Below are 9,952 nucleotides of genomic sequence, written 5' to 3'. Positions count from 1 at the left end.
TACACAGTATGTTTTTGATTTATGGCTTTCCTTCACCAAAAGCAAACTTAGCATAGGCACTTCTAAGAAGGTTCAATTGTTTTTCGTCCTTGGAAGAAAGGGAGGATTCAGAATGGAACGAATGAAGGGAGGTGTGTAATACTATCAAATATGATAAGGTTCACCATTCCAAAACTGGACAAAGGAACATGTCATTTCATTTTATGAAAATTCGTTGATCAGAACTGACACTCTGCGTTACACCGAGAGAATGGAAATGCCAAATATTATGTACGTTTTACTGTAGACGAGTTTATAGACGATCAAGTCAAGGTTTCATTTTATGACCGCTATTAGGGCGAACATTGTAATGGGTTGTTCTTTGTGGCATTTTGCAACGACACGCAAAAACAACCTGTGTGTACTTGTCTTTGTCCCAGGCACACGGGCAGTTCAGCACCGAAATGCATGTAGTCCACATCTGGGTTCTACCAATGACAAATTCTATGCCAATATTCAGTTAAAATGCAGTCTATGTGTTCTTTGAGTCAGCTTCCGCATCCCATTGCGAGCTACCGTACTCCATAGCACTAACCTCTCAAGCACATCATAGACTCCAACTTTCCACAATGTTTTCTGTGTTTCCATGGTTTCAAATTTGTGTTAATTAGTTTCCACATGGTGCAGAATTAATGGGTAAATTGATAAATTAGGCTAAAGAACAGCTACTGAGACACATTTCGGTTACGTTTTCTACACAGCTTAATCCTGCAATTCGGCAAATGTCATAGCTTCCAGATACCAATTGATGGCTTCTTCAGCAGGCAGCTGCAGATACACCTAAACGCTGTTGTAGGACGATCGCCCAAGGCCGATATGCCCTTTCGCGGTACCAGCGACAAGGAGCAACCCGACATCATTTACAGTGGTCTAGCAACAAGCTGATGCCGAAGCCTTGCGATTCACAGCACGTCCAATGCGCTTCTTACACCCAAAAGGAACACTGTGACTCACAAGAAAGATATGTGGATCGAAACAAAGAAAGACATTTCAAATTTGGTTGAATATGGAAATTGGCCGATGTTCTCAGAGTGTTTATTGTGAAATAAAAGCACATTATAAATTGCAGAGTATTGCGGTTTCCTTTACAAAAAAAAGTGTTTTGTATTCAGAATTGGGACACACTGTGCTGTGAGAGGATGTGTGTTGATATTCCAGGTTCTGCATCAATTGATGCCAAGACGTAGGTGATGACTGGACACTGCACAGTAACATCATGTAGATAGGCGGAGAATATTGCTAGGAATGGTGCTGTCCACTTCAGGGGCGGGGGATATGATTTAGTGCCGCAGGGGCACTTGAACTTAGGGCAGTGGATAAACAGATAAGATTAGCGCCCGGCTGCCTGATTTTGCATGTGTAAAAGTGAGGGAAACTAAGGTACAGTGCATAGGAAATGTTTTTACACTCAATCAACGTATGCTTAAAACCACATGCTTGAACGCTCGGGACAATAATATTTTTGAGCACACTGTTTACCTTTTGTTTCCTTAAAGGAATAAAGAGTACAAATAATACACAGTACGGTGCAATCAATGGCTTGAGCAAGTTCTACATGTTCACAATACCACCAGGCCACCCCTTTTCCTGTTTCCACAGGTGCTCTCTGCCCCCCCCCTCAACAGATGTTCATCACTGCAGTAAGTGTCTCAAAGTTTGTGGGCGGAAGGCCCTCTGTTCCCGGTCTTGTACAAAGTCAAAGAATGGGGCCCAAGTGCAGGAAAACAGTGTCATATTTCCTGTTACATTTGCTGACAGTTTCATTGCAACAATCTGCCAGACTTTGATCCACCAGTATGATGGCATTGGTCCCTCCCTTGTTTTCTAAAATCGTGCGCTGTTGAGCTTAGCCGCCAGTAACAGTTGAGTCATTAGATTTGCCCTAGGTCCTGAGGCTGGATATTCCCAGTCTTCCGGTACCTCCACAGGAGCATAACTCAGGGGCAGAGCAGGAGCAGCACTCCAGTAACATCCTTTATTCTAGACTTGATTTCTTGCCAGTAAGTCTTTATCACTGGGCACTGCCACCACATGTGGAAAAAAGCTCCCCAATTGGCCACACCCATGCCAGCAGACATCAGAATATTCTATTGATATTGCATGCAGTCGCTGCGGTGTCATGTACCACCTGAAGCAGAGCTTTATTTGTACATTTGTATAGTACACAAAACAGCCCCTAGGCATTGTGGCACTGTTAATTGTTCTTAACTTGGTTACAGAAAGGAGCATTTTGCATTTGGGTCAGAAATACATTACACAGCAGGATAGTATAACATTTCATTATTCATATCTAGCGGGTGTAGGTCTTGCTTAACCGCACATTCTTTATACCCCACACACCTGGTGCTCCCATTGGTCCAGGTCCATATATGATGCCAATAGTCCGACTGGATCTGCTCCCCCCAAATCTTCCTCCCACTGTAGAGTTTTATCCTGCAGCTGGGCATTCTCTAGTAACCTGTAACAGAGTGATCCTATGGGTGCTTTGCCCTTCAACTAATTGAGTTTAGATACCTATTTAAGGGCATGTCCCCATCCTGCTTTATTTTACGATTAGAAACCAATTGCCCAATTTGACAATCGTGGAAGCGCACCGATTCTGGGAGAGTGAATGTGCTGTCGCAGTCTACGAATGAGGGGGAGGCAGTCTTTATATAGGTCTTTAAGTGACAAGAGCCCCAAAGATTCCCAGCAGCTAAGTGAACCTCTTGCCGGGCCTGAAGAGAATTCTGGGTTCAGCAAAACTGTTAGCGGACCTATACTACCTTTGATTCCAAACCGTGCCCGGGCCTTATCCCAGGTTGTGAGCGATATTTGTGTGGATTCAAGTAGGCCAGCCCTAATCTGTCTGGCTAGGAAGGGCAGATGGGTTAACTGAGTGGCAGTCATGCCCTGTTCTATTCCCATCCACTTTTTTTTGTCTAGTGCCCAGACAAGCATTGGGACAATCTGGGCTGCGTGATAGTACCTGTGCAGAGGGAACTCCCAAAATCCCCCCCAACTCTGGTTCTGAGGAGAGTTTGTTGCAAAATTCTAGGACGTTTCCCTTTCCAGATGTACTGCCTTACTGCCACCAGCAGATCTGCAATACTAAATCGGTAAAGCCTGAAAAGTATACAGGAGTCAAGATAGTCATTTTGCCTACTACCACCATTCCGAGCCACAATATTTCCTGAATTTCCAAGCTTTTTAGGGTGGCTTCTGTCTCTTTCCATAGTTTCGGGATATTGGCCCCTCTAAATGCCTGGGTGATGTTTACCCCTGGATAGGTGAACTCACTTTCCACCCACTTGAACGGGAAGGCAGATAGTAATTCTACCTGGGTGTCCTGCAATATTCCTATAGACATGCCAATGGACTTGATTGATGTGAAACTCCTCCAGGAGGTCCATTAGTGGGGGAGAGAGACTATGGGGTTTTGCAGAAAGCAGATTACATCATCCGCATAAAGCACCACTATGTGTGTTCCCTGCCCACTCCAGGCCCTGAATGAGGGGATTGCTCCGTATTCTTTGTGCCAGCAGCTCTATGGCTAGTGCAAAGACCAAGGGTGACAACAGGCACCCTCGTCTTGTTCCCCTGCACAGAGGAATCGGGGGAGAAGTATTCCCATTAACCCCAACCTTCGTGGAGGGGATTTGAAAGTGTGCTAAAATTAGCTTGATATTCAGCCCAAAGCCATATGTCGGTAAGAGGGCTTGTAAAAAATCCCAGGCCATGCTGTCAAAAGCACAGTGTGCATCTAGGGAGATGCTGGGCTTGTTGAACCAAATCCCGAATGCAGGAGGGGCCCCCCTGTGAGGCAGAGGCATTCTTAAAGAAATCCTCCATGACCTGTAGCTTCCCAGCTTCAGTTGGAACCCTCCTCCCATCCTCAGATTTCAAGACTCCTATATAGTTGCAAGTAGCTTTATTCTTGAGCTTCGCTGCAAGTAGTCTATTCCCCTTATTGCCACTAGAGTGATAAAAATTTCTACATCATAAGTAATGATTGTGCTGCTTTCCCCACCAAGCGGGCTTCCAGGGCCTGTCCCTTAGCATACATTTGCTGCCTTTGCTCATAGGTGCTTTTTCCGCACTGTCGCCTCTAGCTCACTGCGGATCAGCCGCTGTCTCCTACTCCGAAATAGGGTGTCCCACGATAACCCCCCCCCTCAAAATACTGCTTTCCCTACACCCCATATTGTGAGGTATTACATCAACCTCCATAAAGCTCCCTGGAGTCCCACCAAGACCCTCCAGGAACTCCTAGTTTTTCATTCGGTCCATAGATCACTGAAAGTGATTAGTCTCCCAGGACTCCCTTAAATCAGCAGGTACTTCCCCTGCGTGTCCCTCAGCACAGCCAGTGTTCACAGTAAGCCCTTGTGGACTATTACCACCCCCCCGTTTCTTCTGACCACTCGTTGCAATGTCCTTGTATATAACCCTTACCAATCAGACATTTTCATCCTCTTTTAGCAAGTGGTCTCTTGGAGGAAGCTAAGCTAGATCCATCTCCAAGGAGGTGAGCGTTTGAGGGATCTTTATACTCGACTGGCGAGTTTAGCCCCCTCACATTCACGGACAGGCATTTTATATAAGTGTTGTCAGTCATGGATTATGTCCATTGTGCCAGACCTACCCCGATGCGAGGCAGGTGTGCTCACCAGAAGCAGCAAGTAATTACTCTCTTGCTCAGGAGACTAATATTGTGAAAAGTGGTGTGGACCATGAAGCGTACCCAATAACCATAATCACCAATAAACCAGGAATGTATATTGTGAACATAAACCTAAATCAACTTAGGCCCTTCCTCCTGTGCGCCAATTGATCTGACAGTTGGTCAGACACCAATCCTCTCATGATTTCTTCTCCCTTACCCCCCGCCGTCCAGTAGTTGTGGAGTGTGCGCTCGCCCGCTTGTGTTCAGCAATCGCCTTTCATACCCAGAGCTAGGATCCAGGTCTGAAAGTCATGCTCCACAGCCAGCTTGTGTTAATTATCCCGTGTCTTGGGTGCCATCCTTCTTTGTTCACGTTGAGCGCTTCCTCCGGCTCAGCCTTCTCAGTTTCTCATTAGACCATTCCTGATTTTGAAGTAACACCTTTAGCAGGACCCTATTGTGGCCCGCTCATCAGCCCTGCCAGTGCCTCTTCAGTTCCGATTGCGTATTTTTGGTTCTTAAAATCAAATAGCTTACAGGGGAACCCTGATCGGTATTTGATTTTCTGCTCCTGTAACCAGGCCGTCACCACATGCAACTTCCACCTATTTGCCAGGGTAAGTGGCACCAAACCCTGGAACAGCACGATTTGATTCCCTCAGAGCTGCACCGGCTCTCTTCAATGCCACCGCCATGTTCTGTACATTGGAAAAAGTAGACCCAAGACATCTGGTAGTAGGTTGTGGTGCTTCTATTGCACAGAGTAGACCCTGCGAGTTCTCGCTGTGGATTCTGGACGTTCTAGTAGCTTCTGGAACAGCTCTTTGCCATAGCCCCCCAGATCCTAGTCTGGGACTGCCCTTGATATTCCATAGATCCTGATATTAGTCTGCTGAGGGCAATTCAAGGTCATCCTGCTTTCCCCCACATCATTTCCAGTTGCTCCTCTATGTCAAGAACTCTACTGGCGATTTCTGCCTGGTCATGAGCCTGTTCACAGAGCGTTTCTTAAACTTTTTACCTTAGGTTCCAGTATGAGCATGTGAAAATTCTAATGCCAGAGTTTTCAGCATTGCTTATTTAGTGTCCTGATCTCTTTAGTGATATCTTGCTTCAGCAGGGAGAGCTACTCAGCCAGGTTTCCCTTCCTGAAGAATGCTGGTGTCGCGATTCCAGATGGGGGTGGGTGGACTACAGCCTGTATTTGCTTGGTATGCAGCTCCTTCTCTTGAATCCCAATAGCGCCTCCATGTCCCCCTCCTCCAACTTGGGCCTCATCCCTCCTTTGACATTTCCCTTGGCAGTGCTTGGGTGCCCACTGCGCAGCAGGCTCAGGCTGCACGGCAGACTGGGTTGGTAAAGCCAAAATACGCACCTCAGTGGTCTCACTGTAGCTTGTTATAGGATGAAGGATCACCGACTGAAAGGGCTACGGGTCACTGCCCCCACTCAGGGCCACTCCACATGTCCCGAGCTGCTCTTCGCTGGTTTCTCCCACTGCTGGGTATCCTAGGCTCCTGTGTATTCAGGCGTGCTTAAAACATTCCTGCTAGGTGTATGGTGCCACCCATGAGTTGGCTTCCCATTTAGTGTCTTTCACCCAAGCTGCCCACTTCTGCGTTTGTCACTTCCCTCCAGGCAGCCCTCTTCAGCAATGGGGCCTCCATCAGCGTATGCCTTGCACATCTTTCACCCAGTCAGCCTGCTTCATCCCTGGGCCATCATCTGCACTTCTCACATGCCTTGCACACAGACAGCCTGCTCCTCAGGCAAGGCAATCACGCCACACCCATGCAGTGCTCACCCCCTCCTCCGGAGCATCCAGGCCGCTAGGGAGCGAACCTATGCTGTGCACTCGCGCTATGATCCAGGATGGTGCCTACTCAGCACTGCATGAGCGCACCACTGGGCTCTGGTCCTCCCAGGCACCCGCCCCCCTTTTTTACTTGTGGGAGGGCACCCAATCGCTTCAGCAGCCTTATCCGCATTCCATGGCCGCCGGGCTTAGCATCCACCAGCGCCTGTCTGTGCCAGCACCTCCAAGGCACAGAGCTATCCCGGCTGCCTTCGGCTCCGCTACTCACCAGCCCGCTGCCGCTCACCATCTAGCACTTCTTCAGCCCCAATTCTGTCAGCAGAGCCCAGTATCTCTGCCACACTCCGCCATTAGGTTGCTGGGGGATAGTGGAGAAGACAACTTCAGGTGCCATTTCTTTGCGCCCCCGAGTGGTCCGCCAAAACAGTCTGGTTTTACCAACTGCTTTCAGCCACACTGCGTGCTCCGGGAATGTTAATCAGCAGGTCCTACAGTGCGGCGCCTGGGAAGTAGTCAAGCAGTCAAAAAATAAGGAGCACCTTCACCTAGTGTTATGTCCCTTGTTGGAGGCTCAAAGTGTGTCAGCGTGGCAGCAGCCCACCAGCAACCAGCCCTAGCTCTGCGAGGGGCTCACCCACCTTACAAAGCCCACAGGACTTCCATCTCACTACACCCCTATGTTTGGCATGGCGGAGGCACAAAAGAAGGAGCAGGCAGCCAATACACCCACGCCAGGCCACTAAGAGCCACTCGGTACAGGGCCTGTAGTCACTGCATCCACAGGTCCCAGCAGCGCTAGACCCCAGAACGCAGCCGGTGCACCACCTCCCTGGCAAAGCAGGGTGGGGTCTGCCGGCACTACCCACCCCTGCTGCCACAGAGTTATAGGGCTGATCAGTGTTGGATGTAAAACAGGATAGTCGGCTGATGGTCGGGAGCTCACATCAGTGTCCATCTTGAGCTCCCCCACCACCAGCGAGGCCCTTTAATATGTTAAAGGACATTTGTACCGCACACTATCACCACCGTACTGGTCCCTTGGCACTTTGGCGGTTCTAAAGAGGGGGGGCGGGGGGGAAGTGGAGGTTGAGTTAGTGGGAGGAAGCAGGAAAAGTGCAAGAGAGCAGTGATGTGCTGTTGGCAGCCTCATAATATACATGCTAAAACTTGGCCGACTACCTAAGTTCTGGGAAAAAAAGCTCTTTGGCCACCTTGCTCAATTCCCATCGAAGTAGTAAGGAAAGAGTTGGGATTGTGTTCCCTAAAATAATCATCTGACCGGAAAGCCTTAAGTCTATTTAACCCCTCTGCCCCCGATTAAAGGGATCAAAAGTGAAACGCTGGAGAAATCTAATAAAACCTTAAATGTCAGGGTAAATAAATGTAACCAGCTACGCTCTATGGACAACCAACTAACCAATCCTGGAAGCGTGGAAAAAAAAAAAGTGCGAATTGGACAGATACACTGGCAGTTATATTAAAACTACAACCATTTGACAGCAGAGTCAAGGAAGCAAGGGGAAGTCCAGCTATATCTACGGAAATGCTGCAACTAAAAAGTTAAATCAACTTTCATGAGGATTCGATTTAATCTGTGTAGTTCCAATGAAATTATGATACAATCCAAAGAAGAAACAAGCTCCATGTAGGTTTTGTTAACAGGTGGAAATAAAAGAAACACTGCCATTTATTCATCACTTGCTCAGCCTTCACTGCGAGACGAGAGTAGTATTGTGGTTGATTTTTTTTTTATCATTTTCAAACACCGACTAGTGGTGGAGTCTTATGACATGGGAAGTTGAATGCCACCGATATTAGCGATGGTTAAATTCTATTGGAATGTACTAGAAGACCCACTGCGAAAGTGGACTGAATGACAAATAAACGGCTGACCCGCATTGTCTTTTTAATGACACATGTAGAAGGGTTTACACTGTTTTAAGCTGAAATTGGAATAAGCCTTCATCGTTGACATTTTTTTTGCAAAAAGTTCCCTTTTAAAAACAAAATGCAAATAAAATTAAAGACCACCTGCTTCAATCTCAGTACCAGAGGTAGAAAGCATGGCTTTAGCATCCCTAAGGTTTGTATTCAGTTGCTCTTCAGCAGTCGGCAGAATGCCAAGCACCTTTTGTTTCAGTACCTTGCTGGAGCCAGAAGACTAAAGATGGGCAGGCCCTAAAGAACCGTTTGAAAGTACAAGCAGACATCCCAGCCTCCCCTCCTAGCGATGCATAAATTAGTCACTTTTGGGCTACTCCTAGTTGTTTGGGCCCTGCCCAATAAAACACCTCTGAATGCAGAAAAATACAAACTGCTGTTGAAAAACACTTTAATTTCTAATAAGGTGTTCCTGTCATGGTTTACACAAACTATCTTCTGTAGACAAAGAAACGATGCAAAAAAGAATGCATATTATAAAGTGTTTTCAATTCACAGTTTCTCTCGAATACCCTTCATTTATTAAAATTGCAGCTATTCGGCTTTACCAACTATACGGTATTCGGCTAAATACAAAAATCTACTATTTGGCACAGGCCTAGTTTTCTTAGATGCGTCAGTGGACGAATTACATTCACACAAATATGGATCAGCTCTATGCGGATCAGGATTTTTAACCGGACCTGCTGTTATTTTCCTTGGATGTAGAAACGATATTTAACCACAGCCAATTGGGTCGAAAGCAACAACCCTTCAATGCTTCCTTAACTGCCAAGATGGTCTTTTCCAGAGAGTAACTAGCCTATTCGTATACCGCCTTTCAATGAGTGGACATCGGTTTTGATTATAGAACTTAATGGCATCTTTTTTTAAAACAATGAATAACTGGGTGCAAGTACAAGTTGGGAAGGTTTGCAGATGTGTTGCTTCATCTTACAGAACCAAGCTCTATCCCAGCAGTGTTGAGGGGCCCGACTGGGATCCATATTTTATGTCCCATCTGCTTTGAGTTGGTACAGGTTTACAGCACATGGCTGGCGAAGTGAAGAACTTTTCAGTCCAAATCAAACCATTTGACCTGGCTGGGTCCTTTATGATCCCCTACCTTAGTCTCACAAAAATGGAAGTGGTCCTTGGTTTGCCTCAAAAAACCCAAGTGGATGGGGAGAAATCAAACGATCCCTTGACCCTTTTATGTGCAACAGGAAGAGGCCATTTTGCCACCGAATTACCCCATCCCAGGACTTGGTGCTGCAGTCAGCATGAAAACGGGTCAAACTAGCATCTGCATGGAGATAGGGAGACTTCACTTCCATGCACTCCAGGCGAGTTTGGAGGGACTGCCTAACGCTCGTTTGAATGAGACTGGGTTCTGTGTTCACTCCCAATTCCTAAGGGGAATAGAAGCATAGTCCATTGCCCACTAACCTACTCTACTGCTTAAACTCTGCATGTGCACTCTTTTAAGGCCCTGCTGCTCGAGAAAGTACCAAAAGCTCGACACCAGCATA

Source organism: Ambystoma mexicanum, chromosome 6q, assembly GCF_040938575.1.
Source record: "Ambystoma mexicanum isolate Mex_15411 chromosome 6q, UKY_AmexF1_1, whole genome shotgun sequence".
Lineage (NCBI taxonomy): Eukaryota > Metazoa > Chordata > Amphibia > Caudata > Ambystomatidae > Ambystoma > Ambystoma mexicanum.
The sequence above is the reverse complement of the archived record's forward strand: the minus strand, read 5'-3'. Positions refer to the sequence as shown.